This window comes from Macrobrachium rosenbergii, chromosome 56 (assembly GCF_040412425.1).
Source record: "Macrobrachium rosenbergii isolate ZJJX-2024 chromosome 56, ASM4041242v1, whole genome shotgun sequence".
Classification (NCBI taxonomy): Eukaryota; Metazoa; Arthropoda; class Malacostraca; order Decapoda; family Palaemonidae; genus Macrobrachium; species Macrobrachium rosenbergii.
Window position 1 is genome coordinate 65688605 of NC_089796.1, and position 15258 is coordinate 65703862.

A 15258-nucleotide genomic window follows, 5' to 3' on the forward strand; every position below is an offset into this window, starting at 1 on the left:
AGCGATCAAACCCCAGGGAGAGAGAGAGAGAGAGAGAGAGAGAGAGAGAGAGAGAGAGAGAGAGAGAGAGAGAGAGAGAGAGAGAGAGAGAGACGCCAACAGCACCACAGGAGGGCATCCATGGGGGCAGCTTAGTCTTACGGTGTTGGAGGGGGCGGGGGGGCCTTTGCCCCTGGTTAGCAAAAGGGGGAAGTGGAGTGATCAACACAAATAATGATACAAAAATAAGCATTTTTTTCTCTCCCAGACTAAAATTAGTGAGGATATTTTTTAAAAACTGACGGAATTTACTGCCTTGTTGGAGGAAAAAAAAAAGATGAAAGATAAACTGGAATAGGAAAAAATAGAGATGGAACAGAGTAAAGGGAACACAGGAAAAACTAAAAAGGAAAGCTGAATGATGGCTGAAGGAGAATGAAAGGTTTCTAAAGGGAAAGAGGAAAGGTAGATGAATAATAAGTGAGAAGAAGGAACAGAAGGAAAGGAAAGGGAGAACGAAAATCAACAGATAGAATATGGGTAGGGGGAGAAAGAAATTGAAGAGAAAGGATGGAAAACTAGGGAGAGGAGAACCAGATGGATGAAAATGTGGAAAATGAGAAGGCAAGAAAGGAGGAAGCAGACGAAGTTGAAGAAAAAAAGTAGAGATGGATGACTAGGGAGACGGAAGAGAGGAAGAAGGAAGGAATAAAGAAGGAAAAAAGAAAGGAAGATGAAACAAGAAGGAAAGTAATAAGGAACTAAAGAGGAAAAGAGAGATGGAAACGAATAAAAAGGGAAAAAATGCACAATATCTAAATGCTTTGTTAATTACTATGCTTCATATTGCAGATATACAATAGCAACACAGTATTGAGGACCTTTACGATACTTACTGAGTGAACAATTGTTATCATACTATTATTTCAATATAATAATTAGTGACTCTTCGTAACTAATTTCTTATATAACATGCTTTTCCGAAAAAAAACTAGATTAGCTAAACAAATTCCTATAACCCAGTATAAAAGGTACTGTCACGACAAGCACAATATACAGTTACAAATATAGCTACCTAATACTTTAGTTAGTGGAAATATTTGGCTAATTTCTGTCACAAGTGAACTTGTGAAAAAAAGGAGCTTAGGGTAGCTAAATAACTTTTCTTAAGAACCTAGGGGTAGTTTGCAGAACGACGGGACTACCTCCAAAATGGAAGCTGTCCATTGTCTCCAATTTTGTGTTAGAAGGGGAGTGGGGGGGGCGGGGGGGAGCTCCCACGAGCCAGGTCAGGGCACGGTGCCTAAGTGAGGTTAGGAAGGTAAGGTCTGTTAGGAAATTACCTGGACATTTTAGGAAAGGTTAGGTTTGTTTACGTCTGCGGAACCTGTTCGTTCTTCACTCGCTCGTGAACTTGTTTGACGTTAACTTTTTAAAAGTTCGACGCGGGAACATTTTACCTACTTCGGATCCGTAAGTTACTTGGTAAATCTGGTTACGAAGACATCCATGTATCCTCCACATCGGGATTTATTGTTTTCTAAACTAATTTTGGTGATGCATTTAGGCCATAATTACAACTTTACAAGATTATCAATGAGTTTGTTTACATTCTCCATTCATGGTTGTTTGTGAACTTGCCACACTGTTACATGGACTCCCTAATTAGATACACACATACCGACAAGCACATTGTTACCTTGTGGAAATTTCCATTCAAATTTGTTCGTTGAACACTTCCAAATGGTTCAGGACACATATAACGATAAAAACTATTAAAATTATCACTCTCGCACACTTTTCCACATGTCAATGCGTCAACATTCCCGAACGTCCAATGTCATCTTGCAATGGTTTCCAGTATTTCTTCTTAGCATTAAAATTTAGGAAACAACTTGGAATTCCGTATTTATTTGAATCAGTTGGGTTTAAGTACACAAAATAATCAGAATGATTTAGTCTATTTTGTTTTTTGTATGTGGAAACATGAGCAAAATGGAACTCTTATTTCTTATATGAAGACTATATTCTTCGATATGAAAATTTAAGTCAGGATGACGGAATCAGCTGTTTACAGTACTTCGCGTCACAGCTTTAAAGTGCTGACTTCCGAGTCGGTCGCATTCGTTAATTAACACGTTTTGCCGTGACCGTTCTCAGGATTTATGTTTTATTTGTGTTCCGAATATTTCGTAATTACCACAGTTAGTGTCAAGAAGATGGGCTAGGCCTGTGTATAATAGACAAGTCCTTGCTACCGTCTACTATTATGGGAAAGCACCTACTTTTGAGGTAAATATTTTCGTATTGAAATATTGTACTAGTTAATTATTTTAAGGTGAATAATCTTTGATTATTAATAGTTTATTAATTTCTCATAAAACTACTACGTGACCATTAATTCGCCTGTTTTTAACAGTAAAGATGAAGGCCGACAGGTAGGACTTAACTTTGGCCTGCGTGATGTAGGCCTAGCCTATGCTAGGATAGGTTAGGGTTCCGTAGCTTAAGGTAGGCAAGGCCAGAATTTAAATTGATTATATTGATATATAGGAGTAAGTTATATTTCGAAAAGGGTCTGAGATCATGTAAAAGGTTTTATGCACCCTAACCTGACCTTACCTAGGAGACTGTGGCCTTCTTACTGAAAGCAATGGGGAATGGTATCAGAATTTTTATTATTTTTTATTCTTCTTTGTATATAATACAGTAACTCCTCCTTTATTTCCATTAATACGCCCAAAGCAGCCGTAAATACGTCCAAAGTGCGGACAGACATAGGACTAGCAATTAGGATAGCCTAGGCTATGCTACCTCCATGCCACCTGAAAACTCAGCTGTAATCTTGGCTAGCCTATGAAAATATACACTAACTTGAAAAGTTGCTTAGAATGCAGGGAATTATGTTTTCCAATGCCATTTTTTATTATAATAATTTCACAATAAATTCAAAACACCCACAAAACATGACACTAACAAGCAAAATGTATCATTCTAGAACTTTGTAACACTAGCCTAGCCCACGAAAACTGCACGTTCATCATCAAATAACCATTATCAAACGAGACATCCACAGGTAGTGGTTGCTTCTACAAGAAAACGCATTATTTCCTTCAATATAAAAGTATCCTCAGCGGAAGTTGGAAGCAATCATTGAAGGTTGGTGACAAAGCTAACTGGTAACAAAGCCTGTGACTAACAGGATATCACCCACTTACCTGTCACTAACCTGACACTTTTTCTGTGACTGTAGCTGAGTGCAAACCCCTAGCTCATGCTACCCTACTGCAAATCTTGGTCTTGACTGGCTTACTACTTAGCCTATCCTTATATAAACAAAGAACAAGTGTAAAAACTGTGTGGAATCTTGAAAGAACAATATAGCATATTTTCCTTTGAAATACACCAATAGATGCTGTAGTTTGGATAGCATCTAGTCTAGGTCGACATGTTGTCTACCATACCTAGATGATTGGTTCAATATGATAAAGTAAAATTTACATATGATCAATTAACTTTGCATAGAGTACTGTAAAAGTGTCACACTTATACCATACTGTATTGAATAGAAAAACTGAGTAAACAATAAACTGCAGAAATACCTCTGTAGTGTAGTAGTCACAATATGGTCTATCCCTTTTTCCAGAGTTAGCCTTCTCTGCTCATTTTATGTTGTATAAATCCCAAAGACATACCTTTAATGTTATGGCTTTTGTGGAAATTGTTCAAAATTTAATAAACAACATTTTGATACACTGCTCAAGCAACTGTGCTGTAATTGACTGCGCAGCTGTTTTATGTAAACATTGTGGTAGGCATACGCTGTACACGAAAAACACTATGCAACTATGTAAGGATATATATACTTTGCTGTACCTAATGCTTACTACTGTAAGCATAAGGTACAGCAAAGTATGTATACTGAACTGGAAAATTCATTCATACTGATCAGTATTATTGCAGAATTGAGTTGAATGAAATTTTTTTAACCATTGTATAGGTAGAATAGAGGTTCTGTAACCACTTGCGAGCATGCTAGAAATCCTTAGCAGATATACACATAGTAACAATGAAAATTTTCAAAATTTGTACCTGTATTTACATATAAATCATGTATACTGCATATGTGCAGAATGCAATACAGTTTGCTTATTTCAGTAACTAAAGAATACTGTAGAGCATAACTGTAAAACTGAATACAGAGTGATGTACATCATAGAAATTAAACAGAGTGATGTAAAGAATATCCAAGAAAGAAAAATGCTTCATGCATCCTCTCTTTTGAGTTTTGCACATTCCATAGGCAATGGTTTAACCTACTGGCATGTTTTTACTCTGTACTGTACAGAGCTAAAGTATGTACATGCTCTCTCTCCCTCTCTCAATAGTACCCAAGGAAATCAATTTAACCCTTCAAATCAGTCATCTGAGTGTGCTGCTGTAGAAAATGTTAACTGTAAGCCTTAGCCTATTGGCAGTAAAAACTGTGATTGCCACACAATAGCTTTTGTTACAGTACAAAATTTATTTATACAGTAGTATCGTACCCTTAGAAATAATTTTAACCTTTATTAAAATCAGGGTTTTAGCTTATTACTGGAGAAGCACATTTCATGTTATGTAAAGGTAACAAAAGTGGCTTTACTCCTCATCAAATCCTGGAAAAGACCCTTTGACATCAGTGGTAAACATGGGCACAGGAAGTATATTGACATTAAGATGCCCAACTCTGTTGATACTACCAAAGAGTATTAGGGGTTTTGCACCAGGACAGACAAGGACAAATGATTGTGGTTCTGCTGTGTAAGAGGGCCACTAAATTACATGGCAGTGATGGATTTGGACATAATGGGGTAGATGCCTTGAAGAAATCATGAAGACTGTTCTGACAAAGATTGATGCAGCTGCTGCCTGATGATGGTTGTCCTGGACAGCAGAGGGAATTGAACTAACCCTTTTCATAACTAGGATTGACTGTGAGGTCAGTAAGGACATCATCAGAATCATCCTGGACAGCATATCATCATCATCATCAACAGCATCAGCAGCAGCGATTATTTGCTGGACACTGTTTCATACCCAGGATCACCACCATTCTGATCTGAAAACTTACGGACATTGTCCTCATTCCTCCTCTTCAGTGTTCATCGTACACCAGTCGTGTTCCAGGATAACAGCAGAGACATCAGTAAGCTGGTCCAGGTTTAGATCATGGATTTAAGGGACTAACCTATTAGAACCTAGTGAATTCTTCATTGTCTTTGTACGCAACCATCACCTCATCCAAGAACATTAGTTAGTAAGGTTTCTGTGCTGCTACAATACTGCCTTGGTCTGACTGAAAGGTAACAGTTGTATTAGGAAGCAAAATAAAATTATGAGACCTAGTATGACCTCAACCAGCCTGCATAATTGACGAGCTGGAGAGTCTTTGTCTGATCTTGAGTATTGACAAGCTCCTCAGTTTGATAATGAATTTCAGTTGGATGACTTCTTTGAGAAACCAGTCTTTAAAGATATTTGCTAAGATCCAAGCCTCTGAAAAATAGTACCAAACACAGGAAGTCTATCCATCGTCCCCCAAGGAGTTGACAGGGTATAAAGCAGATGTACAACAGATTTACAATACTTTCCTAAAAATAAGTCAGTTATATATAAATTTTTGCATGATCCAAACCCCAAATGTCAGGAGATACCTGAAAGTTAAAGAGAATATGCTAAATTGGAATGGGCTAAAAGTAAGCAGAATAGTATACTTATGTAACAGTACTGTATAGTTTCATGTATTATTATCATTATTATTATTTTTATTATCATCACTACTCTAGTTATTAATGCTAAAGCTCATATGGGTGCAATTGTAGTTTATAGGTTTATTTAAACTGCAACCATAATGTCCTAAGGCCATGCAACTACAATAGATTAAGAATGAGCCTCGTAAATCACCATTTCAGCTTTAAAAGAGATTTGCATGGCCAGTACATCTCGGAATTCTCAGATTAGATGATAATCTCTGTATCATAGAATACACTATACTGTAGCCTATCATATATTTTTTCCTCTGGCAATAACAATAGTCGGATGGACCCAGCCGTCTCGCCTCTTGCACAAGAATCTATATAGACCCACTGACGACCTTATGTTTCTTTCGTTTTTCTCATTTTTATACGGGGCATTGCTGAAGAATTTTTATACTCTTTTATTATTAGCATTCTTTTTTCCCCCTTCCAGATTCTCCATCTTCAGAAAGGTAGGCCCACCATGATGCATGTGAGTCTTGGCTAGTAGAATTTGTTCCACAAATTTTTCTTAGAATTGTGATGAATTTTTTAGTGTTAATATGTTACATTGCAAGGTAAACATTGTATTTTTTTTTATATTGCCATAGTGTGCGCTTCAAAAGAGTATAGTGTACCATACACGGCTAGTTATGTTATCCAGTGGTGATTGGGAATTATGCATTATAATCGATAATGTTATTTCAGTGATTAATATAACTTTCACCTATTGTAATTAATGTTATCCAATGATTATCTAAGATTTGTTTTACGGTAAACGATAACCATCCTGTAGTAGTAATCTTAATGTTGTAGTACAGTATAAGAAATGAAAGGGGTTGCAGCTAGGGGCCGAAAGGGTACTGCAAAGAACCTTAAATTCAGCCTACAGTGCACCGCATGAGGTGCACTGACGGCACTAACCCCCTACGGGGAAGAAAGGTCTACAGGCCCATCATATTAATGGAGCCATTCACCGACACTACTTCGACATTCACAAACGCAAACCGACGACGCGATGCCAGAACTGGTGGAGAATACCAACACCATCTTAATCACCATAGACTAATTACAGCAGAATAAATCTGCATTTTATTACAAAGACCAAAAACCCTGAACTGCCAACTGGAAGCGCAAAGATCGCTCCCATCTTGCAGGCCGAAATAGTAAATATAACACAAATAATGGCAACATTTCTTGAATCACGTCTCTCTCTCTCTCTCTCTCTCTCTCTCTCTCTCTCTCTCTCTCCTGGTCCCTTACCCTTCATCATGCATAAACTTCATTCCTTGTATATTCTTACACACATGAACACTTACCCATTTCAAGAACTATATGCATGAATGTTTTCATCCACAATTGAATTCCTTGTGCATACAGACGTGCATACTTGAATACATACACACACTTCAAGAACTCAGAGCATGAATTTTCATGAATAAATTGAGTCTTGGAGCCTGGTAGGGTCCCGTATGCACTAAGATGTACCCTAAATTTGACTTCAGATCTTGTTTAAGGGTTGTTTGGACATGAAAAAAAAACTTGGTCACATATTACACAACTGGCCTGTTTTCTCCATTTTGAAATCCAAGATGGCTGCCTGACAAAAATTATAAAAGTCAATAAATGACCAGAATATACTCAATATGCATATTATTTCAAAGGTCTTGAATAGCAGAATACATAAGGATGGTTTGACATGAATTTTCGTCAGGTAAGGGTATAAATAAGAAAAAATTAAAATTAAAAGAAATTTATTCATACATAATTGTTTATCTATGTCTCCCAGTACTGTGTAGTAGTAAAAGTAAGCAAATAAATCATACACTTGAGTAAATTGTTCATTAATTGTGTGGAAAAAAAAATCACACACTCAAACCTTCATTTCACATTCCACCATTAAATCATCTTCACTGTCTTTGGAATCATTGACTCTTTCTTATAGTATTATGTAGATTGCTACACTGCCCACTTGCATCACACTTACAGAATTCACAGCAACTAATGTCTGCTACACGGCAAGGACATACATTTGACCTAAAGCACTTTTTACAGGTGCATGGAAATGGAAAATCAGGGGTTGATTAGGTTCAGAAACAATAAGTGTTACCAGGAAGTCATCTTTCAAAATGTAACCATAATCTAGTGGATTCAGTATATCTATGGTAGCTTTTGTGGCATTTGTCCAGTGATAACATTGCAAAAAAAGCTCGCTTAATATGAAGCTGTATGCTATTTGAAGTTGGAACAAGTCTTTCAAAATTGTTTTTAATGCTTTTATGATGGTACAGGAAATATCACAGCTGATTGAATGTATTTATATTGACTCCACCAATGGCTCGGGCAAGAAACTGCTCTGCTGATTTCCGTATCATGAGAAAGTTCTTTATGTTTTCCAAAATCCTTGCTTAACTCTATTCCACCTTGCTCTGCTGCCTTGAACACAGCAAATTTCGTTGAAACCTTGCTGGTCGTGTCACAACCACTAAGTGCATGGACAGCTGGAAGTACAGAAACTAGTGCTCGTGACATTGTCAGTAATAAATCATGGACTGGCAATGCCCTTTGGTGCTGGCTTGTCCACAAAGGACCCATAGCTCTCCCAGACCACTGAATTTCCAATTTTCACTCAAGTGGTACAGTAGACATACTAAAACATCTGTATCTGGTGAAGCCACTATGACTCTCTTGAATAATTCTAAGCAAGTGGCATGGTTGATATGTAACAACATTCTTTCATCAGCCTCTTTGTGTTGACAATGAAGTGTCGGTACATCCACAACAGTTTGAGAGCTGATTCTCAGCACTTATACAGTCATCTTCATGAGAACCTCCAAGGCATATAGTTACGGACATACTTTCTGTACCTTGGGTCACTTTCTCAATTAACCAATTGATGAAAAATTCTTGCAGCCTGACCTCTTTCAGAAGGAACTTCAGATGTTCATGTGCCTTTATAACTTGCTTGAGCTCTCCTCCTAAATATCCAACTTCCTTCTGGTCACCATATTTTGGAAGAATCAGAATCACTTTGAAAAGGCGTCTGATTTCTTGAGCTCCTTTTCCTTTGAGGGCGAGAAGATGATGTCTGCCTTCGAGCGGGAAGTCGAATTCGTACAAATCTAAACCGACGAGTCTGAGATCTTTGTGTGTTGGCCAGTTCTGGTTATCTTCTATCATTTCTGATATCACTGTCTTAGCTTCCAGGGCACGTTCAAGTGGGCCAGATATACTGATGAAATTGCGTTCATCTTCTTGGTCAGGGAGGTAGATTGCCACATTCAGTTCCCTGATCAGTTTTCGAAGGGTTGCCTCTTGTGTGTGGTCCCTGAATTGGTTATGAACAGTCATCACAAAATCTTTGCCCACGGCATACAGCCAGTTCGATACTTGACTGAGTTGGTTGATGTCGAAAATCTTATCCACTCTGAATCTGATTTCGTCGTAGACTTTTTCAACATTCCTCTTTGGCCCTGTGAGCTGAACCATCCTAGAACCATCGTTGCGGGCATTCATGACCACCTCGTGGTCCTGCCTGGCCATCTTTGCGAATTTCCCTCCTTTTCCAATGATCTGTCCCACGTCCAGGTCTTTCTCGCACAGGAAGGAGAAGGTTCTTCCTCCACAGTGTTTGAGAGGTCCGCATCTTGTGAGTCGCTTCGGTTTGCAATTATTTAGTGGGCCGGGTTGTCTTGCTTTAGAGTTAGTGACAGGGCCAACTGGTTTTGTCTTGGAGTTATCGACAGGCACTTACCATATTTAATTCCCCTTGGGTAGAGTTATTCCCAAGGTTTCGGGAACTCGATATTGAGCGAAATTTGTAGCTTAATATTTGTGTGTGTGAATTTTCTGTCACATACACAAGGTACAATTATTTTTGCATTGCATATTAAGCCACTGATACCGTGTAACTACCAGTTCCTTATATCTTGAGAAAAACTACTGATACCGTGTAACTACCAGTTCCTTATATCTTGAGAAAAACTACCACTTCAGGAGAATTATAATTATCATCAAGTGCCTGGGGGAGGCACTTTCCAATTATAATTCTCCATGGGTGGAAGTTATTCCCAAGGCTTTGGGAACTCGATATCAAATGATATTGTGGCTTAATATTTTTAAGATCCTGTACTTGGGATCTTCGTCTTGGAGACACACACACACACACACATATATATGTATTCATGTATGCATGAATGTACTGTACATAGAATGCAATTTATTCATGAAAATTCATGCTTAAAGTTCTTGAGGTGTGCGTATGTATTCATATATGCATGTCTGTATGCACAAGGAATTCAATTATGGATAAATATATTCATGCATATACTGTAGTTATTGAAGTGGGTATGTATTCATGTGTGTATGAATGTACAAGGAATGCAGTTTGTACATGATGAAGGGTAAAGGACAGAGAGAGAGAGAGAGAGAGAGAGAGAGAGAGAGAAGAGAGAGAGAGAGAGAGTGATTCAAAGTATTGCCATTATTTGAGTTGTATTACTTCAGCTCGATGTAGATGAACGGGCGCCTGCAAGATGGGAGCGATCTTTGCGCTTCCAGTTGGCAGTTCAGGGTTTTTGGTCTTTGTAATAAAATGCAGATTTATTCTGCTGTAATTAGTCTATGGTGATTAAGATGGTGTTGGTATTCTCCACCAGTTCTGGCATCGCGTCGTTGGTTTGCGTTTGTGAATGTCGAAGTAGTGTCGGTGAATGGCTCCATTAATATGATGGGCCTGTAGACCTCTCTTCTCCGTAGGGGGTTAGTGCCGTCAGTGCACCTCATGTGGTGCGTGTAAACTGAATAGGTTCTTTGCGCGTCCTTCGGCCTAGCTAACCTTCGCTATGCTAACTACTACCTATAAACAGTGTTATCCCATGGCCACCTGGAATTTTAGTACCATAAACGGTAATGTTAACCTGAGGTGATCTTGGTGTTGAATTACAAACGTTAACATTATCAAGGAGGTGATTTTGGAATCTTATACTGTAAACGGTGGTGGCGCCTTTTGGTCATCTGGAAATTTTTTTGTAACAAACACAAACGGTACCATTATCCGTTAGTGATGGCATGTGGCTATCTCTGCTTTAGATGGCAGTTCATGATATCCATTCTTTGCGCTTTGAGGTGATATGCTGTAGGCCTGGTAATTTTAACCCGTGGTGATCTTAGTGTTGTATTGTAAACTTTAATATCATTAAGGAGATGATTTAGAAATTCTTATACCGTAAACGGTGATGTTTTCCTGTGGTAGTCAGGAATTATATATGTATATATATATATATTTTTTTGCTACGAACATTATATATATATATATATATATATATATATATATATATATTTTTTTTTTTTTTTTTTTTTTTTTGTCTCTGGATATCTCTGCCGTGGATGGCAGTTCGTGATATCCATTCGTACCGCTGAGGTGATATGTTATAGGCCTATATGAGTTGAGCACTGATGTATCATTTGATACTAAGAATACCCCGAAAGTTTTTTTCCCATGTTTATGGAATCATATTTCATTCTGTGTATTGATCCATGTTCTGTGTATATCCTGGTGCCCTGGAAACTCATTCCATGTTTATGGATCAGTATTTCATTCCGTAAAATTGGCTGAATGTATTGATGCATGTTCTGTGTATATACGGGCGCCCCGAAAAATTTCTTCCATGTTTATGGATTAATATTTCATTCTGGAAATTATTTATATTGAATTATGACATTTGTATATACTGGTGATATTTAAGTGCATTATATATTGTCCGGTAGTGAAGGCTATTATTTTATATGTATTGATAAACCATTTAATAAGTCAGTGTGTGCTTGGGTGATTTTTTAGTAAAGTGAATGATTACTGTTAATCATTATTTTGTGTAGTCTGTTCCGTAGAACCATATTTATATTGTAGAAAGCTGTATATGCAAATTAGTCCAAGACTCACTGTAAATGATGCTACTCTGAAGGCTGCTTTCGAATAAGATATCATTATTATTTTAATGATAATTTCAATTTTGCGTTTGAAACTGAAAAGGGCAGGAAATGAGGCATCAGAATTACATCACTTTCTCAAGGTATGATTTCCAGCAGATTACCTGATAAGGCATTTGATAGTGAATTGTTTGTGCATTGCTGTTGGAAAAAATGTGGAGAGGTGCGTTCTGCATACCTAGAACCACCATCCATTTAACGTTATACTATTTATTAGAATACTGTATAATACTATTTCTTAAATACTGTTATACCATATATATATATATATACATATATATATATATATATATATATATACTGTATATACACAACATGACCAGTGTGTGTGTGTGTGTGTGTGTGTGTACGTGTGTGTATTGTGTGTACGTATGGTATAACAGTATTTAAGAAATAGTATTATAGTATTCTATAAAATAATGTAACGTTAAATGGATGGCGGTTCTAGGTATGTAGAATGAATCTGTACATATGCATACTGTCCATGTATTGCATATTTAGTGTACTATTCATTAGAATACTTGACTTCAAAGCAAATATTCTCATATTTACACCATTTATTTATAAATGTAAACACGCCCCTATTTTACAGGAAACGAGAACGATAGTGTAAGTTGCTTTCTCTCTCTCTCTCTCTCTCTCTCTCTCTCTCTCTCTCTCTCTCTCTGTTGTTTGCTGTTTGTTTGTTCAGACAGCAGGTGCTGTCGTGCTATGCTTTGTTTACTGGCTAAAGGTTTCCTTGTTTGGTCAAATCGCTTCGTAAACAATCAACCGACCGTTTCTGTATGCGCATGCGCTAAATATCTCGGTGCTTGCATGGCTCCTCGCTTGCTACCAGTCTTTTGTTCGTTTTTGCAAAGGTGTTTTGCCAGTAATTAACTAAGATTGAGGCGCCTTTATAAGAGTTAGTGCGTTAGTTTGTCGATGCTGAGTGTAAAGATTTGAAAAATACATTTGTTTTAGTTGATACGTTAATGTTGTGAAGATCTGATAGATAATTTGGATTGAGTTAATACATTCAGATTGTCCGGATTTGAAAGACACTTGTTTGAGTTATACGTTCATATTGTAAAGGTCGAAAATATAATTTGGTTTGAGTTGATATGTTCGTGCTGTAATGATCTGAAAGACTTTTTGTTTGAGGTAATAAGTTCATATTTAAAGATTTGAAAGGTACTTTGTTTTGAGTTAATAGTTTATATTTAAAGATGTGAAAGACGCGTTTGTTTGAGTTATGTTCATATTGTAAAGACGTGGAAGAGACTGGTTTAAGTTAATATGTTCATAATGTAAAGATTTGAAAGATAATTTACGTTGAGTTGATACGTTCATATTGTCAAGATTTGAAAGATAATTTATGCTGAGTTTATACAGCCATATTGTCAGGATATGAAAGATAATTTACGTTGAGTTAATATGTTCATATGGTCAAGATTTGAAAGAGACTTTTTTTTTTTATTTTTTTTAGTTAATACGTTCCTATTGTAAAGATATGGAAGACACTTGTGTTTGAGTTCATACGTTCCTATTGTAAAGATATGGTTGAGACATCGATTTAATATGTACATACCGTCAAGATTTGTAAGATAATTTGTGTTTAGTTGATACATTCATATTGTCAAGATTTGAACGACAATTTGCGTTGAGTTAATACTTTTAGCCTATATTGTCAAGATTTGAACGACAATTTTCGTTGAGTTAATACATTCATATTGTCAAGATTTGAACGACAATTTTAGTTGAGTTAATACGTTCATAATTTGGGTTGAGTTAATAATTCATATCGTAAAGATCTGAAAGATAGTTTGGTTTGTGGTAATACGTTCATATTGTCAGTATTTGAAACTTTGTTGGACTTAATACATCCACAATGGCAAGATTTGAAAGATACTTTTGTTTGAGTTAATACGCTTATACTGTAAAGATTTGAAAGGTAACTTTTGTTTGAGTTAATACGCTTATACTGTAAAGATATGAAAGGTAACTTTTGTTTGAGTTAATACGCTTATACTGTAAAGATTTGAGAGGTAACTTTTGTTTTGATTTAATACGCTTATACTGTAAAGATTTGAAAGGTAACTTTTGTTTGAGTTAATACGCTTATACTGTAAAGATTTGAAAGGTAACTTTTGTTTTGAGTTAATACGCTTATACTAAAGATTTGAAAGGTAACTTTTGTTTGAGTTAATACCTTATACTGAAAAGATTTGAAATACGGTAAAGTAACTTTGTTTTGATTTAATACCTTATACTAAAGATTTGAAGGTAACTGTTGTTTGAGTTAATACGCTTATATATACTGTTTGAAAGATTTACAAAGGTAAAATTAGCTTTTGTTTGAGTTAATACTCTTATTCTGTAAAGATTTGAAAGGTAACTTTTCTTTTGTGTTAATACGCTTATACTGTAAAGATTTGAAAGGTAACTTTTGAGTTAATACGCTTTTACTGTAAAGATTTGAAAGGTAACTTTTGTTTTGAGTTGAAACGCAGATACTGTAAAGATTTGAAAGGTAACTTTTGAGTTAATACGCTTATACTGTAAAGATTTGAAAGGTAATTTGGTTACAGCCGAGAAACATTTCGAAGGTCCTCAGCAAGTAATGGAAACTAGAACGACTATTTGAAACAGTATACAAAGATTTTTGAAGTCTTGCTCCAAAAATACCTAGAAATAAAAGGTATCATTCATATCTTTAGAAAGTAAAATAATGTAATAATATTTTTTGTGTAAATCAGGCTTTTGTTTAGATCCTGATTTCATCAATAAAAGCCTTCAGAGTTGCATTCATGGTGGAAAAAAAATATACTGTGGACGGCTGCTCTTGGTGAGTGTTACATTTGTTGTTGCATATTGTTGTTTCGTCATTGAATGAAACTAAATGTATTTTCATTTTTCGGAGTAGTGCCGTTAGTGCATGCCACGTGGTGCACTGTAGGCAATACTCAGGTAGTATGCAGCAGCCCCGCTGCCCCTAGCTGTAATTGTCAGGTTATTAAGCTTAGGTTGTAATTGCCGGGTTATAAAGCTTAGGTTGTAATTTGCATTTTATTGAGGTTAGGTTGTAATTGTCATGTTATTAAGGTTAGGTTATAATTGCAGGTTTAATAAGGGTAGGTTGTAATTGACAGTTTATTGAGGTTAGAGTGTGATTGCTGGTTTATTAAGCTTAGGTCGTAATTGGCAGTGTATTGAGGTTAGGTTGTAATTGTCAGGTTATTAAGGTTAGGTTATAATTGCAGGTTTAATAAGGGTAGGTTGTAATTGACAGTATATTGAGGTTGGATTGTAATTGCCGGTGTATTAAGCTTAGGTTGTAATTAGCAGTTTATTGAGATTAGGTTGTAATTGTCAGGTTTTTAAGGTTAGGTTATAATTGCTGATTTAATAAAGGTAGGTTGTAATTAAGAGTTTATTGAGGTTAGTTTACAATTTTCAGTTTTTTAAGATTAGGTTGTAATTGCCGGTTTATAAGCTTAGCTTGTAATTGACCGTTTATTAAGGTTAGGTTGTA